Source organism: Macaca nemestrina, chromosome 3, assembly GCF_043159975.1.
Source record: "Macaca nemestrina isolate mMacNem1 chromosome 3, mMacNem.hap1, whole genome shotgun sequence".
Classification (NCBI taxonomy): Eukaryota; Metazoa; Chordata; class Mammalia; order Primates; family Cercopithecidae; genus Macaca; species Macaca nemestrina.
In genome coordinates this window covers 150,314,293-150,331,391 of record NC_092127.1, presented here as the reverse complement: position 1 = coordinate 150,331,391, position 17,099 = coordinate 150,314,293, and the positions used below count along the sequence as shown (strand labels likewise).

The 17,099-nt window shown below is 36.0% G+C and overlaps 1 protein-coding gene across 9 annotated transcripts in view; it reads right to left on the bottom strand.

The window, feature by feature from the left end:
- The window catches only part of LOC105487680 (cytochrome c oxidase subunit 7B2), a 170,047-nt gene that overhangs the window by 135,733 nt on the left and 17,215 nt on the right, over window positions 1–17,099 (bottom strand). Inside the window, exon 1 of one of the 9 annotated variants that reach the window (XM_071093639.1) lies at window positions 2,546–2,566. The exons of the other annotated variants lie outside the window; for them this stretch is intronic. The gene's annotated coding sequence lies outside the window, so the exon portion shown is untranslated. Of the gene's footprint in view, window positions 1–2,545; window positions 2,567–17,099 lie in introns of those variants that run through there. 9 annotated transcript variants of the gene reach the window in all.

Sequence of the window (17,099 nt, the reverse complement as noted above, 5' to 3'; positions counted from 1 at the left end):
GTGTCTTGATTAGTTTGGGAACTTGGCTTATCCATACATTTTGTTGTTGTCTTTTTTTAAAAAAAAAAGAAAGCATGGATATTCAGCTCAGATTTCCTTGAAGACCAAAATACATGCATAATTTAAAACATAAGACCAAAATCCAAGATGTATGTTTTATTTAAGTATGAGCAACATAGTTGGGAAGAAGAAAAAATTCAGAATTTGCTTAAATTCATTTTATTTTTAAGAACCACAAAATATGCTTCAGGCAAAGCTGAAGTGTTTTTAGTTGCAGTGAAGACACAAGAGGTTCCCAAAGGAATGAAGTGGTGAATAGAATTTCACCTCTGAAATCTTCACTGGGAATATGATTTTTCAATTGCTACATCTAATGTGCAAAACAAAAAACAAACAACAAGCTGAAACTTATCTGATCTTCATTTTCTATTCCATTTCTGTAACTACCAAAGAACATATGGACCATCATATCAATTCTCTTGTGTGGTTTTTTTTTTTTTTGTTCCAAGAGCAGAGTATATTCTCAGCTACATTAATCATATTTCGAAATCAAGTTTATGTTTTGATACATGGGATTTATATAGTCCCTGATGAATTTTGAAAGCACACAATATTTATTTATGTAGACTAGATAAAATACTTTAAAAATGTCAGGGGAAAAAAAAGTATATTTAGGCAAATTCCTGAAAACTTGGTAGACGTTTGCTGGAAATTTTTCTCAACACTGATATTTTTGTAAGACTGACACATGCAAATCTACCCTTACTGTTTCTCTTTTGTTGTTTTTGTTTGTATGCAGACTTATAGTCATAGTTCTATTTAACCAATCCGCTTTCTACCTGAGATGTCTGCTGTTACTAGGCTGGTCTCTGAGGTAATTCTCTGAAAATTACAGGCTCATTCCTGCCACCTAGTACTGCTTATTAAAAATACTTCGTACCTCCCCCTTTGTTTCCAGGACTATGGCTGGGTATTAAGGCTGCATAACTTATCTAGAACAAATATCTCCCTACTGGTAACTGTTACCCTACATATAAAGATACTTTCTGCACAAGTATGTGTTTCTAACCATTCATTACCAGTTCTTTGTAATTTTTCTGTTTTGCTTTTTTAATAGGAATTTTGTAGACTTTTTGGAAATGTTATGGAACAATAATTACTAAACAAGGAAATTAAAGGCATTTTAAACTCAATGGCAGGTAAAACATTGGATTTTAACAAGTTTCTTTCAAATCGAAAAAGCATTGCCCACTAATTTTGCCCAATAGCTTCTGGAGCCAGTTTTAACCCTTTGCTTTTTTTCTTCATACTGTATTCTCAGTTGTCCTTGAAAAGCGTTCAAAATTGTTCCATCTTTTCAATCCTTAATATCATAGCTCAATTCTGAACAATTTCAGCTCATTTTTACTGCCTAAATGACAGTTTTTGCCACCTTCAATGCACACTATAAACATCCTCTAGATTAAATTTCCTAAAATACCACTTTCATCATGTCACAATCTTGTGCAAATTCATACTGTGGTTCTAGTGATTATGGGAAAAAGCCCATTCTCCTTACACTGACAGGTTTCCAAGGCTTGGGAAACAGCATCCCATTTTAGTTATCAATCTAACGTCCTATGACTTCCCAAGTAAGTTCTGCTTCCATCAGAATACATTCCTTTTCATCCCCCGTAGCCCATGTCACTCTGCGCAGTGACTTTCCTAATGTTCTCTTCTACTTTTTCCATCTCTTCAGCTGTCCACATTCTACCTGTCTTCCAGAGCCAACTGAAGTGTTATAAATTCTATTAAAATTTCAACTACTATAGCCCACTGGTCTTACTTTTCTCTGAATTTACACTACACCTCACTGAATTATTGTGACTAGTGACTACGTAATTCAGTGAAGTTTATATGCTGCTCTGCATTGTTTCTCCTATGGAACTACTGTTAGTCCAAATAGATTATAAAACAATTGAAGAAATGAATATTCATTATGCATTTTTTTTCATATTAACCACAGAGCTTTTTCAGTGCTGGAAATACACTACATCTTATGGATGCAAAGTAAACTCAATATGATATGCTTTAAAAAGAATAAAAGGTTTTTAAAATACAGCTGTACTAACTGTAAAATTACCAGGGATAGATTAATGACTAAGAGACATGAATGGGGCAAATCCATGTGCTCTGAAAAAGTTAAGAGATAACATTTTTATAAATAAAACTGCAGGTTAAATATACCAGATGATGATATTTAAATAATATTTCATTGTATCTCTTTAGAAATGGAAGGCGATCCTCAGATTTTCAGTTTCAAACACAGGTGTCTGTCCTATTGTCTTTTTTATTTTTTTTTTTTGAGACGGATTCTCACTTTGTCTCCCAGGTTGGAGTGCAGTGACACATCTCTGCTCACTGCAAGCTCCGTCTTCTGGGATCACGCCATTCCCATGTAGCTGGGACTACAAGCACCCCACCACCACACCCGGCTAATTTTTTGTATTTTTTTAGTAGAGACGGGGTTTCACCGTGTTAGCCATGATGGTCTCGATCTCCTGACCTCATGATCCGCCCACCTCGGCCTCCCAAAGTGCTGGGATTACAGGCATGAGCCACCACGCCCAGCCTGTCCTGTTGTCTTAAGAAAGTATTTCATTTTCTAAAACAAGAATAGAAAAAAAGGAGAAATCTTAGCTATGTTAAGATGAGAGAATTAAAAGATAAGTCCAAATGTCAATATTCTCCTTTGTCATTACATTACAAATCTTTGTGAAACTTTGTCAAGTATGAGTTTTGTTAAAGGCTAAAGCAACTTGATATTTTTCTGACAACAGCTATTTTTATATCTAAAAATTTACCAATCTTTACATAAACAAATCTGTGATGAGTCTGGAAAGAAATCATATTATCACTTTGAGTTTACAATGTTAAATTTTTGAACTAAAACCATTAGCAATAAGAACTGAACAACTCTCAAAACCCGGTTCCAGTTCTAGTATGACAGATGGCAAAATGATCTAAAATTCCTAAACACAAAATAGAAATGAATTAAAGTGCACGTTATACTGAACTTGGTGTATCACGGAGTGGTTAAGTAGAGGACAAGAGGTGGGAGATGAGTATATAGAGTAAGTATTACCATATTACACATGACGAAACATAGTGCTAGCTTGTTATGTGACTGAGCTGAGGTTTCATAGCCAAATTCAAGGACATCTGCGTCCAAAACCGATGCTTTCTTATTTACTATGACATGTCCCTGGATAAAACATCTTTCACTCTCCTTAAAATGTCTAACATATTTGTCTTCCACTGCTGGTTAATCTTTTCTTTTTTGGTGTAGGAGGACATTGTGACCGTAAACTTTTCTACACACATCTAGTTGTCTTTACATAGATATAGATCCTAGCATAGTTATTAAATGTATATTAGGAATTAAGCTGCTCTACTAACAAAGAAACCCAATTTAAAAATGGGCAAAGAACATGAATAGACATTTTTCCAAAGAAGACACAAAAAGGCCAATAGGTGTATGAAAAGCATCAACATCAATAATAATCAAGGAAATACAAATCAAAACCACTACGATATACCACCCCATACTTGTCAGAATAGGTATACCAAATACCAAATGTCAAAAAATAATAAATATGAGCAAGGATATGGAGAAAAGGGAACCCTGGTACACTGTTTGTAGGAATGTAAATTGGTACAGACATTACAGAAAACTGTTTGAAGGTTCCTAAAAATCTAAAACCATAACAACCACATAACCCTGCAATCTCTCTGCTGGGTCTATACCTAAAGGAAATGAAGTTAGCACCTTACAGAGACATCTGTACTCTCATGTTCATTGCAGCAGTTCACAATAGCCAAGATATGGAAACAACTTACATGTCCACCAATGGATGAATGAATAAAAAAATTGTAATGTACACACACACACACACACACACACACACACACACACACACACGAATACTACTCACCCTTAAAAAAAAGGAGGTAATAACTGCCATTTTCTATGACATGAATGTTCCTGGAGGACATCATGCTATGTAAAATAAGCCAGACACAGAACGACTGTGTGATTTCACTTATATGTGGAAGTTTTTTTAAAAAAAAATCCAAGTCACAGAAACAGTAGAACAGTGGTTACCAGGAGTGAGGAGGGAAGGAAAAGGGGAGAAAAAGGTCAAAGGGTATGAACTTTCAGTTATATAGGATGACTAAGTCTACAGATCTAATGTATAGCATAATGACTATACTTCATAATATTGTAATGTATACTAAAAATTTGCTAAAAGAGTAGATTTAGGTGCTCTTACCACACACACAAAAAAGGTGATGGACAGGATAATTTACATGACTGCAGTAATCATTTTACTACATACACATAAATTAGCACTACCCCCCCCACACACACACACGCACACACACATTACATTTTAGATCTTAAATACATACAATAACATTTTTTAAAGACCCAAAAACTTAGTGCCAAGACAGAAACATATTTCTTTCTCACATCACAATCTTAACATAGAGAGTCCAGGGAAAATATGTTGGTTGTAAAGTGTCAGGAACCACTCAGTTTCCTACTATCTTAATGCTCTGTCTTCCTCAATATTTGGTTTCTACCTCATGGGCAACTATGATTCATCTAGCTTTCCTTATCAAATCCATATTCCAGAAATCTGGGAAGCAGGTCAAGTAAAATATACCCCTTCCCTCTGAGGGCAGGTTTCCTACATCACTAGTTCTACTTACATTTCATTGGCCAGAACTTAACCACACGGACACGCCTAACAAAAACGGCAAGGACATACAGTCTTAGCCAATCAGACATGTGCTCAGCTAAGACTCAAGGTTGTATTACTAAACCAGTTCATGCCTAAAGATGATTGTAGGTAAACAACACATAGGTCACTTGTCACTTTTCTGATTGACTCCCAACTTATCATTAATGTGCACATATATTTAGTATATCTGGACATAATGAACTAAGGCCATGATTTTTTTCTTCTTTTCTTGATTTTTTTTTTTGTTTGTTTTTTGAGACAGGGTCGTACTCTTTTGCCCAGGCTGAAGTGCAGTGGCTCACTGAAGTGCATAACTCACTGAAGCCTTGACTTTGAACTCATGGGCTCAAGTGATCTCCTATCTCAGCCTTCCAAGTAGCCTCTAGCCTTCCAAAGACTAACCAGTAAGTCCTACTTACAGCCATGTACCACTGTGTCTATTTTTTTTTTTTTTTTTTTTTTTTTGAGACAGGGTCTCACACTGTTACTCAGGTTGGAGTGCAGCAGCATGATCACGGCTCGCTGCCCTGCTGATTTTTTAAAAGTTTTTCATAGGGATGGGGTCTCACCATGTTACCCAGGCTGGTCTTGAACTGCTGGCCTCAAGTGTTCCTCCCACCTCATCCTCCTAAAATGCTGAGATTATAGGCTGGAGCCACCTAGACCTCTCCTTGATCTTTTCTAAATCATGATCCATTAGAGTATGTTGCATAATATTTATCTGTTTTATAATTGCAAGTTTTTATTTTATTGTACCGCTTCAATAAATTTATTGTACCGCTTTGATGAATCCTTGATGGATTTATCAAAGGAAACGAAGACCTCAAAAAAAAAAAAAAGATATTGAGACATATTTAGTTTTCATAGTTGATTTGAAGGAGTGTCATTCCAACCCTTCAGGATCCTTGTAATGACAACTCTTCGGTGTACCCAAAAAGTGCCACTAATTAACACAAAATAAATGCTGTGGTTTTGGACTGGTGTTCTCTATATTAATGAGAACTCACGGTTTTTTCTCTATAGAGAGACATAATTGTTTACATGAGTATATTCTTTCTTTTGCCTGACTGCTCAAGCTAGCACTTCCAAAACAATGTTTAACAGAAGTGGTGAGAGAGGGCATCCTTGCCTTGTGTCAGTTTTCATGGGAATGCTTCCAACTTTGCCCATTCAGTATAATGTTGGCTGTGGGTTTGTCATAGATGGTTCTTGCTATTTTGAGGTATGTTCCTTCACTATGGTGGCTTAACTTTTTGATGTGCTGCTGGATTCGGTTTGCAAGTATTTTGTTGAGGATTTTTGCCTCGACATTCATAAAAAATACTGGTCTGAAGTTTCCCTTATTTGTTGTGTCTCCGCCAGGTTTTGATACCAAGATGATGCTGACCTCATAGAAAGTCAAGGAAGAGTCCGTCCTTCTCAGTTTTTTGGAATAGTTTTTCTAAGAATGGTACCAACTCTTCTTTCTATGATACATCTGGTAGAATTCAGCTGTGAATCTATCAGGTCCTGGGCTTTTTGCTTTTTTTTTTTTTTTTTTTTTTTTTGCTGGGTAGGCTCTCAATTTCAGAGTTCATTATTGGTCTATTCAGGAAAGTAATTTATTCCTGGCTCAGTCTTGGGAGGGTGCATGTGTCCAAGAATTTATCTTCTAGGTTTTCTAGTTTGCGTACATAAGGTGTTTGTAGTAGTTTCTAATGGCTATTTTTATTTCAGTGGGGTCAGTGGTGACATTATCTTCATCATTTCTAATTGTGTTTATTCGGACCTTCTCTCTTTTCTTCTTCATTAATCTAGCTAATCTATTTTATTCCTTTTAAAAAAAAGAAACTCCTGGATTCATTGATCTTTTGAATGGTTTTTTCATGTTTCAATTTCCTTCAATTCAGCTCTAATTTTTGTTATTTCTTGTGTGAACCCAGGGAATTTGAGACAGGTCTCAGGTAATTTAGCAAGTTTATTTTGCCAGGGTTGAGGATGCACCCATGACATAGCCTCAGGAAGACCTGACGACATGTGCCCAAGGTGGTCAGGGCACAACTTGGTTTTACACATTTTAGGGAGACATGAGACATCAATCAATACATGTAAGAAATACACTGCTTCAGTCTGGAAAGGTGGGGCAACTGGAAGTAAAGGCATGAAGATTCAAAGCAGGGAGGGAGCTTCCAGGTCACAAATAGGTGATACATAAATGGTTGCATCCTTTTGAATTTCTGATTAGTCTTTCCAAAGGATGCAAATCAGATATGCACCTATCTCAGTGAGCAGAGGGGTGACTTTGAATAGAATGGGAGGCAGCTGAGCATGGCGGCTTACTCTGTAATCCCAGCACTTTGGGAAGCCAAGGTGGGAGGATCACTTGAGGTCAGGAGTTTGAGACCACCAGTTTGGCCAACATGGTGATACCCCATCTCTACTAAAAAAAATACCAAAATTAGCCAGGCGTGGTGGTGTGCACCTGTAATCCCAGCTACTAGGGAGGCTAAAAATCGCACCACTGCACTCCAGCCTGGGCGATAGGATCCATCTCAAATAATAATAATAATAATAATAATATAATGGGAGGCAGCTTTGCACTAAGCAGCTTCCAGCTTGAGTTTTCCTTAGTGATTTTGCGGGCTCAAGATATTTTCCTTTCACATTTGTCTTCTGCTAGCTTTGAGGTTTTTTTTTCTTGCTTCTCTAATTCTTTCAGTTGTGATGTTACACTGTTAATATGAGGTCTTTCTAACTTTTTTATGTGGGCCTGTAGTGCTATGAATTTCCCTCTTAACACTGACTTCGGTGTCCCAGAGATTCTAGCATGTTGTATCTTTCTTGATTTCTGCCTTAATTTCATTATTTACCCAAAAGTCATACAGGAGCATGTTGTTTTAATTTCCATGTAACTGCATGGTTTTGAGAGATTTTCATAGTCTTAATTTCTGTTTTTATTGTACTGTGATCTGAGAGTGTGTCTGGTGTGGTTTTGGTTCTTTTACATTTGTTGAGGATTGTTTTAGGTCCAATTATGTGGTCGATTATAAAGTATGTGCTATTTGGTCATGAGAAGAATGTGTATCTGTTGTTTTTTGGTGTAGAGTTCTGTAAAGGTCTATCAGAGCCATCTGGTCCAATGTTGAATTCAGGTCCTGAATATCTTTGTTAATTTTCTGCCTTGATGATCTGTACTAATACGGTCAGTGGGGTGCTGAAGTCTTCTACTGTTATTTCGTGGGAATCTATGTCTCTTTGTAGGTCTCTTAACAACTTGCTTTATGAATCTAGGTGCTCCTGCATTGCGTGCATACATATTTAGCATAGTTAGGTCTTCTGGTTAAAGTGAACCCTTTACCATTATGTAATGCCTTTCTTTGTCTTTTTTATTTTTGTTGGTTTGAAATCTGCTTTGTCCAAAGTTAGGATTGCAACCCCTGATTTTTTCTGTTTTCTGATTGTTGGGTAGATTTTCCTCCATCCCTTTATTTTGAGCCCATGAGTGTTATTATGTGTGAGATGAGTCTCCTGAAGACAGCATACTACAGGCTGACCCAAATTTTTTAACAATTACATATTTCTAAAGTTTCTTATTACACAAAGAATGTGTGTTCCCACAGTGACATTTATTAAATTTTTTCATGAATCTTCTGATTTGTAAGACAAAATGAGTCCATCATACGTGAATTAAAGCCACAAACCATTATCACTATATATCTGCACTATTCCATATTACTTGTGATAAATTTTGCAATGGGAAAGGGACTTAATTTCTCACGTTTAATAAATATGCTTCAGCTAGGTAACAATTTCAAGGCTATAATTTTATATGTTAAGATTATTTTTTTCTTACATTGATAGGCAATGAGAAATAGTATCTCCACATTAAACATTTAATGAAAATAATCAAAATCAATTTCATATCTAAGACTGAATCATAGGTAAAGCTGGCACCAATACTAAGTATAATTATTTTGGCATCATATGTAGATCAAATGTTTTAGTTCTGGAAGGAAATGTTTAATGACGAGAAGGACATTACCATTTGCCTTCAATTGCTTTGACAATCCCAATCATTTATTTACCTCATTACCTAAATACTTTGTAGATTTGGTATTTTGGTAGAAGTCATGGTTATCTGGCTTAGATTAAACAAATAACAACCTCACTAATTTGGCCTTTTCAGAATTCCCTTTCTGAATTTTTTTTTTTTTTTGCACTAGTATTTTCTCAAAAATTCTTATTTATCAACTCAGTATTAAATATTTAATTGGCTGGGCATGGTGACTCAGGTTGTAATTTCAGCACTTTGGGAGTCCAAGGCACGGGCATCGCCTGAGCTCAGGAGTTCAAGACCAGCCTGGGCAACATGGTAAAACCTCATCTCTACCAAAAATACAAAAAAATAGCCAGTCATGGTGGCACATGCCTGTTGTCCCAGCTACTCGGGAGGATGAGATGGGAGGACTGCTTGAGCCTGGGATGCCAATGTTACAGTGAGCCAAGATTGCACTTGCAGTGAGCCAAGATTGTGCTACTGCACTCCAGCCTGGGCGACAGAGTGAGATCTTCTATTAATCAGAATAAACCTTTGGGGGGGGGGGGGGAAAGAACCTGAACATTAATTTTAAATTCTTGTCAAGGTCTCAAAACTTAAATAACCTGCTTTCAAAATGAAGTTTTGAACATTATCTTTTCTTTTCTCCTTATAAATCTTCCTGGAAACATGATGTTACTACTAGTCTGGAGAATCCTTTGTAAGTACCTAAAGTACAGAATGACAATTTCGGTGTTATGCAGTAAAAATCAGAAGAGCTGAATTTGAATCTTCATTTTTCATAACGAATGGATAAATTATGTAATATCCTGTCTTCAATTATTTCTAAGTATTGCTGTTCTCATTTTAGAAATGAGAAATTTAAACCTCCAAGAACTTCAATAATTAGCCCAAGGTCAGACATCTAATAAAAGCGTCATAATTTGCAACTATATCTAACTGTGTGTGTGTGTGGGGGGGGTGTTTGTTTGTTTTAGAAACAATGTCTCACTTCGTCACACAGGCTGGAGTGCAGTGGCACCATCATAGCTCCCTGCAGCCTCGAGCTCCTAGGCTCAAGCAATCTTCCTGCCTCAACATTCCACAGTGCTGAGATTACATGCATGAGCCACCATGGCCAGACTGCATTTCTTTTTTAAGAAAAGTTTCTTTTCTGTAATGATGTCCTTAATTATTCTGATTAATAGAATGTTCCAATTTGTATTATCTGTTTTTGAAGCAACAGAAAATATTCTACTCACTGAGTTTTATTACAAAAATTAGCTCGTATGTCATCAGTAAATAGTGGAGTACTGTTAGTATAACACAGAAACAAGATTAGTTCATCCATGATTGTTTCTCCAACACATTAATGTTTTATGCTACCAAGTACCAGCAGATGAACCCAACAAGCCAGGGAAGAATACTGTGATATTCACATTGCTCATTCATCCCTTTTTATTTTCTTTGGCTCCTTTTATTAGTCTGTTTCGGAAGTGTTTTTTAAGCAGTTTTTCCTAATCTTTTTGAATTTTGTCCTTGTCTCCTTGGCTTAGCAGCCTCAACCCTTCTTCACATCTCCTTCTGTCAAATTACTTTCAACTCTATTTTGTGATGAAGTTATAAATTTGTTGAGTATTGGCTTCAAACAATCTATTTGCCTTTCTTTTTGTTATTATTATGCTAGCCTTTTATTGAGAACTGTAATATTTTTGTTAATGCCCTGATTTTCAATTGTCTGCCCCATCTTTTTTTTATAAACTAGTTTGTAATTTTTCAGAGAACATGTATTGTAAGAAGGAAATGCCAATACATATAAATCACAGAGACAAAAATACATCAAACACAATTTTCCTTTATTTGCTAATTTAGGATATATTGCCACTAATATGAGTGTTTATATTATTTTCATTATTATTGTATCCAAGTCTTGTTTTGACTTGTGGCCATTTCCCACTCCTTCCACAACATTTATTGAAAACCATAACATATAAGGCACTACTAGATATAAATGTGAATTTAACACTCATTAAACTTATTAGAAAATTACCTTTTAGCAGGGAAAATAAAACATGCATATAATCACACACCTAATAAATGCTGCTATGTATAAAGCTGTGTAGTAGGTAATAGAAATATAAAAAATTTTGAAATGTGCCTCCTCTTCTCAAGGAGAAATAGCATATACATATATATGTAATGATTTGCATGATTTTGTAGATTTGTATTTGCACAGTGCCTTACTGTTTTTTGTTTATGAAATTAATAAACATACCCCATTCTATTCAAGAAACATCTTTTGACCAGCGATTATAAACAGGATATTATACCTCCATGTTTGATATCAGATGCTAGGACAGACATAAATATGAACAAGATACAACCTTTCTCTTCAACAATTTAAAAATCTAGATTAAAAGCATCAAAACTAGGCTTGATTAGGCTTGATTATTCAGAAAACAGGTGGGTTTTTTTTTTTTTTTATCTAAACATTTAATTCTTTCAGTTATCTCAACATTTAATTCTGCCAGTGGATGTAGAAACTGTAATATATAAGAAGGCAACGGATTTTTAGTAAAGGTTAGTTTTGAGCAACATTCTGTGATCGCTGGCCTAGTCACAGAGAAACAGTATACAAGGTTACCTAAATGAGGCTTTTCCTAAATTGAGTTTCCAGGTCAAGAGTTTATTTTTCATGTTGGAATAAATGTAGTGAATCAACTATTGAAAATTTCACCATGCAGACATTTTAATCTCTACAAGCTAATAATGACATAGATTTTCAAAAGAGAAGGGTGAAAAGTAAAGACTTGGGAAGAAAAGAAGGCTAATTAATAATATTAATCTCCGCTTGTCCCAACGGCCTTGAAGGCAGGCAAATAAACTGCCAAAGCCACTTGACTTTAGGTAGAAGTTACAGGGATCAGGTTAAAAACGACTCATCCAGATTCTTCTGTATAAAATGCATTTATAAAAGCACTCAAGAGGCCGGGCGCGGTGGCTCAAGCCTGTAATCCCAGCACTTTGGGAGGCCGAGACGGGCGGATCACGAGGTCAGGAGATCGAGACCATCCTGGCTAACACAATGAAACCCCGTCTCCACTAAAAATACAAAAAAAATTAGCCGGGCGTGGTGGCGGCGCCTGTAGTCCCAGCTACTCGGGAGGCTGAGGCAGGAGAATGGCGGGAACCCGGGAGGCCGAGCTTGCAGTGAGCCGAGATCGCGCCACTGCACTCCAGCCTGGGCGACAGAGCGAGACTCCGCCTCAAAAAAAAAATAAAAAAAAAAAAAAATAAATAAAAAAATAAAAGCACTCAAGAACAAAACGTAGAAAACTATGGAGACCATAAAAATGTATTTTAATTGATATATCATAGTTGTATAAACTTTTGAGTACATGTAATATTTTCATACATATATACAATGTGTAATGATTAAATCAGGGTAATTAAGATATCCACCACCTCAAACATTCATCTGATCTTTGTGTGGGGAACTTTTTAATTCTTTCCTTACAGTAAGTTATTTAAATACAATAAGTTATTGTTAACTCTAATTTCCCTATTGTACTATCAAATACAAGAACTTATTCATTCTATCTAGCTTATTTTCATACTCATTAAGCAAATCCTATTCTCACAAGTATAATTAATTTAGTCCTTTGTGTATACTGTGATGAATATAAGCTCAGACATGTAATTTGTTCTAAAAGAATTTGATACAAATCTTAAAATTTGACCCAAGAAACGCAACCCATTTCTTTAAAAGATCCCTGATTAAACAAAAGAAATGTCAGAATATATGCTAAAACAAAAACAAAGGGAAAGATGAAAGCAACTAAACATGAATTTTTTTTTTCAAACAGAAGCAAGCAGAATCTCAGAATCTATTTTCAGCCTTTCAGATAATAAATTGGTGAAACCAAAAGTTCAACACGCAAAAATGCCTTTTCACAGATTTAAGGAACACTTGATTAAAGGAAAGAGAAAACCCTTATGTGTACATGAAGGAGTCCACCTACTGGACAGACTGTTAATTGGTGTGGAAAAAAAATCACAAACATATTTTAAACTCGACACAGGAAGCTTCTCAGCAACATGAAATACAAAGGCCTTTTGAAAACAATTTGTATTAGAATTCTAATCATTATGTATGCCTCACATTAAGGAAGGGTTAATAAAAATCAAACAGGAAGAAAGGAAAAAAAGAAAGAAGAGAGGGAATGAATTCCATTTCTTCTTCCTAATCTTCCCATTTCTTTTCTGAGAAGCACTTTAAGGAATACATTTTCATGTTACATTTTCCAATGAAAGATACTAGTATCCTAGCCTTAAGGGTATGGGCAAAAAAGCAAACACATTCTTTTAAGAAGTAGAACTTTATTTTGTCTTAGCTAGTTTGACAATCCTGAGAAAACAGAAAAAATTACCTCATGACCTTCATCTGAATGCATCCTACTACCCAGGGCTCAGATCCCGGAGGATTCACCTAAGATCATGTACATAAAACTACTTTAAAAAGTAAATATCCTATACAGAGACAAGATAATCAAGTCATATTTGGCAATGCATCCCAACTAGGCAAACAGTCTTCACTACCTGACTATTCCCCAAATTCCCTCATTTCTGCTCTGCACCCTGCAAGCAGCCTCGAAAATGAAAAAAAGGTTAGGAGTTGGCCGTGGATTCCGTTGTCATCTCCTGGACATGGTTCACTCCTATTTGGAGCCATTAATCAAGCCAAAACCAGTAGGCTGCCAAACCCTACTGACGGTATAGATACCCAAATGAAAGACCTGCTTGCTGTGCTGACACCACTCTTAAGGACTCAAACATCTGGAAAACAACATTTCACAGTGTTGATCACAACTTTACTGATAAGCAATAACTCACATGGTGTGAGCTGTGCATTAGGAGCTCAACAGGAGAAGCGAAGCAGTGTCCCTTTGAAGGTGCCACAAGAACTCAGTGCTCTCCTTTGAGAGAAAGCCTTTTGCATCTCACAGTGGTGCCTTCAGGTAATAGACGGTGCCTTCAACCAAGACTTCAGTCCTTTATGATTATGGGAAATAAGCCATATGTAAATCTTGGCCCGTCCAGTTTCCTGTTTCTAGCTTGTTCATGCCCATTTAAGAATTTAATCATTTTAAATACTAGATTTGCTTTATAATCACAAAAGTAATACATGCAAGTTAAATAACGGTGCTGGACAGGGGCAGATTATGTTTCTTCTTAGACATTTTATATTGTATTGATATTACTTCCCTACTGTGTTTTTATAATAATTATTACAATCCCAATTCTGTATCTTCCTCTAATCCCCCATTCTATACGCCACCAACACCACAAAACACACACCAACAGATATCTTTAAGTGAGCAGCTACTTATCTGTGCCTTCTAGTGTTCCTGCAATGATTATGTATTAGTTGTACATTTTAAAGTAACTAAGAGTGTAACTGGATTGTTTGTAACACAAAAGATAAATGCTTGAGGGGATGGATACCCCATTTTCCATGATGTGAGTATTATGCATTGCATGCCTGTATCAAAACATCTCATGTACCCCATAAATATATACGCCTACTATGTACCCACAAATTTAAATTTTAAAAATAATAATGATAAATAAATAAATAAAATCTAAGGAGAAAAATCCATTTGATAGAACTAGTTAAACCACCTTTATAGATGGTTCTCATATTTCCTCCTCCCATTATACTTATTATCTACATTTTCTCTGGCTAGGACTTCTAACAACTGGCCTGGATTTCAAACTGTAGTCCTACAATAAACCTGTCACCTACTCCCTGGATGTAGGTACTGTCACAAAGTAGTCTTAACGTTCAACTCTTCTCCATGTCGACCAGGCCTAACACCACAATACTACATTCTTCTTCAAGTGAGGGATGCTCTCACACATTTTAACTCAGGTTTTCATTGATTAATTCTGTTTTCAGATGATTCTCCGGCTTGTCTAAGCAGAAATAATTGACAAACAGGGAAGCAAGACAGGCAAGGCTGCCATGAGCACTATATGTCAAACATTAGCCACAGACAGAGGTGAGATAGGTATGAAAAAGAGGACAAGTGCACATTCAATCAATGGGTAACAGCAATGTGGATAGAACAAAGTCTATAATTTTCAAACAAAAGGAATGCCTCTTGAGGAGTAGCTCATAATGAGGGCAAAAAGTCAAATTCTCTCAGCTTTTTAATTAAGTTTACTTAGTACAGGAAAAAAGGTGCTCACTAAATATTGTTGATTCAATACAATGACACATACACACACATACACACACACTCTAAAACCGATATGAAATTCAACTAAATGTTAATAATAGTTGTTTCTAAAGAGTTGAATTTTTGAGTACTTTTCTGCATTTTGGTACAGTTTCTTTTTCTAATGTTTCCTAATGAATCTAGTCTGGGTTACTTTTATTATGAGAGCAAAAAAAAAAAAAAATGACTTATCCAAAAAAAGAAATATATGCCAGCATCCTGAATGGTAAGAAACTCATCTGAGCATTGACACCTCTAACCTACGTGGCCAGCTGACCTCAGCTCCAGAAATAATGGATCTAATAATAATGAAGAAAGCAGACAGCAGCCTTAAGCTCCCACTGAGCAGAATCTGGAATGAGCCCTAAAGTTTTATGTTACTCTAGTGTGTTTGAGGAGAAAAGTCAGTCTACGCCTTCCTTAGTACATGATATGTTTGCATAATCACAAGGATTTGGCTTCTGTTCTAGTAGAGATTAGTGGCTAAAAGCTAGGATCTGGCAACTAGCTGGGAACTGTAACAGATTTGACTATGGCCATATTCTTTTTGCCTACCCCAACAGAAAAGGCATTGTTGTAAAGCAAATGGAGCCCCTAGAACACAATCGATGCTTTATTCGTTCAATACCTAAATATTTACTGAGGGACTACTCAGTTCCTATGCCAAAACATTTTATACTCTGGGTATTCACAAAAGGATAAATGAAACATTTATAGTGTCTCTTCCCTCATAGATCTTACATTTTATCAGGATGTAGGCAAAAAATTATAAAGAAAAATTGAGAAAGGATGTTACTGTCACCAAGATATTCAGTGAAGTCTTATCTGACAAGCTGATACTTAAAAAGAGAATTAAAGAAGTGAAAGGACAAATCATATGAACATCTGGATAAAGAGCATTCTGGACAGAGGGAGTAGAAAGTGCAAAAACTCTGAAGGAGTGTTCTTAAAGTACTGAGTAACAATGCTTGCAGAACAATGAGGAAAGATACAGTCGTTTGAGGACAGCTAATGAAGTGCTTTGGGAGATAGTAAGGATTTTGAATTTTATTCAATATAATAAGTCACTACAGAATTTTGCACAGAGGATAACAGCATAGTTACATTTTAAATGGATCTTTCTGGTCATGTGTAAAACATAACTAAATGGAGGCAAGACGAAATACAAGGGGTTGAAGGATAAAGTAAGAGTCTAGGCTAGAGATGGTGCTGTCTTGATGAAAGTGGTGATAGTGGAAATGGAGAGGAGTGGTTACACTCCGAATAAACTTCAAAAGTTGTAGAACCAACAATTTTGTTGATGTGGGATGTGAACCAAAGAGTGACAACAGGTATTATCCCAACATCTTCCACCTAAGTAACTAGACGTTACTGTTTACTCGAAGGAGAACAGTATGGTAGGTAGAAACAGATTTGGCAGACAAAATCAAGAAATATTGTATTTAATATATTGTATTATATATTGTATTGGATATATTGTATTTAAGTAGACATTTGAATATGAGTCTGAAGTGCAAGGGAAAGATTCAAGGCTTAAATAGAACCTGGGGAATCTTCCATATACAGATGGTAATTAAAAAATATAGGAAGTGAACATATTTAAACAAGAGAAAGGGTCCAGGGACAGAGCACTGGGACTTCAACATTTAGAGGTCATAATAAAGAAGATCTAGAGGCAAGGGGGGAAAGTAAGAGAATGATATCCCAAAAGTCAACTGAAAAAACTAAGAGAATGAACTTTGAATAACACTTCTTAAAGTTTCCATGTCTTGTTTCTGATCTTAGAGCCCTGGTGAAAACACACTACCTTAGATAAAAATGGAGTTTCCACATCCCTTTGAAATATATGTAGTAGACCAGTGAATTCAGTGTCATCCCATTATTGGGAAGTTTGTTTAGACCTTCACCCACTCTAGCTTCTTGCCCTTCTCTTCAACCTGCATCACTAGGCAATAACAGAAGATTCTGGAAAAGCAGAAGAGACCAGAGATGTTTCAGGGCAATACATCCTGCAAG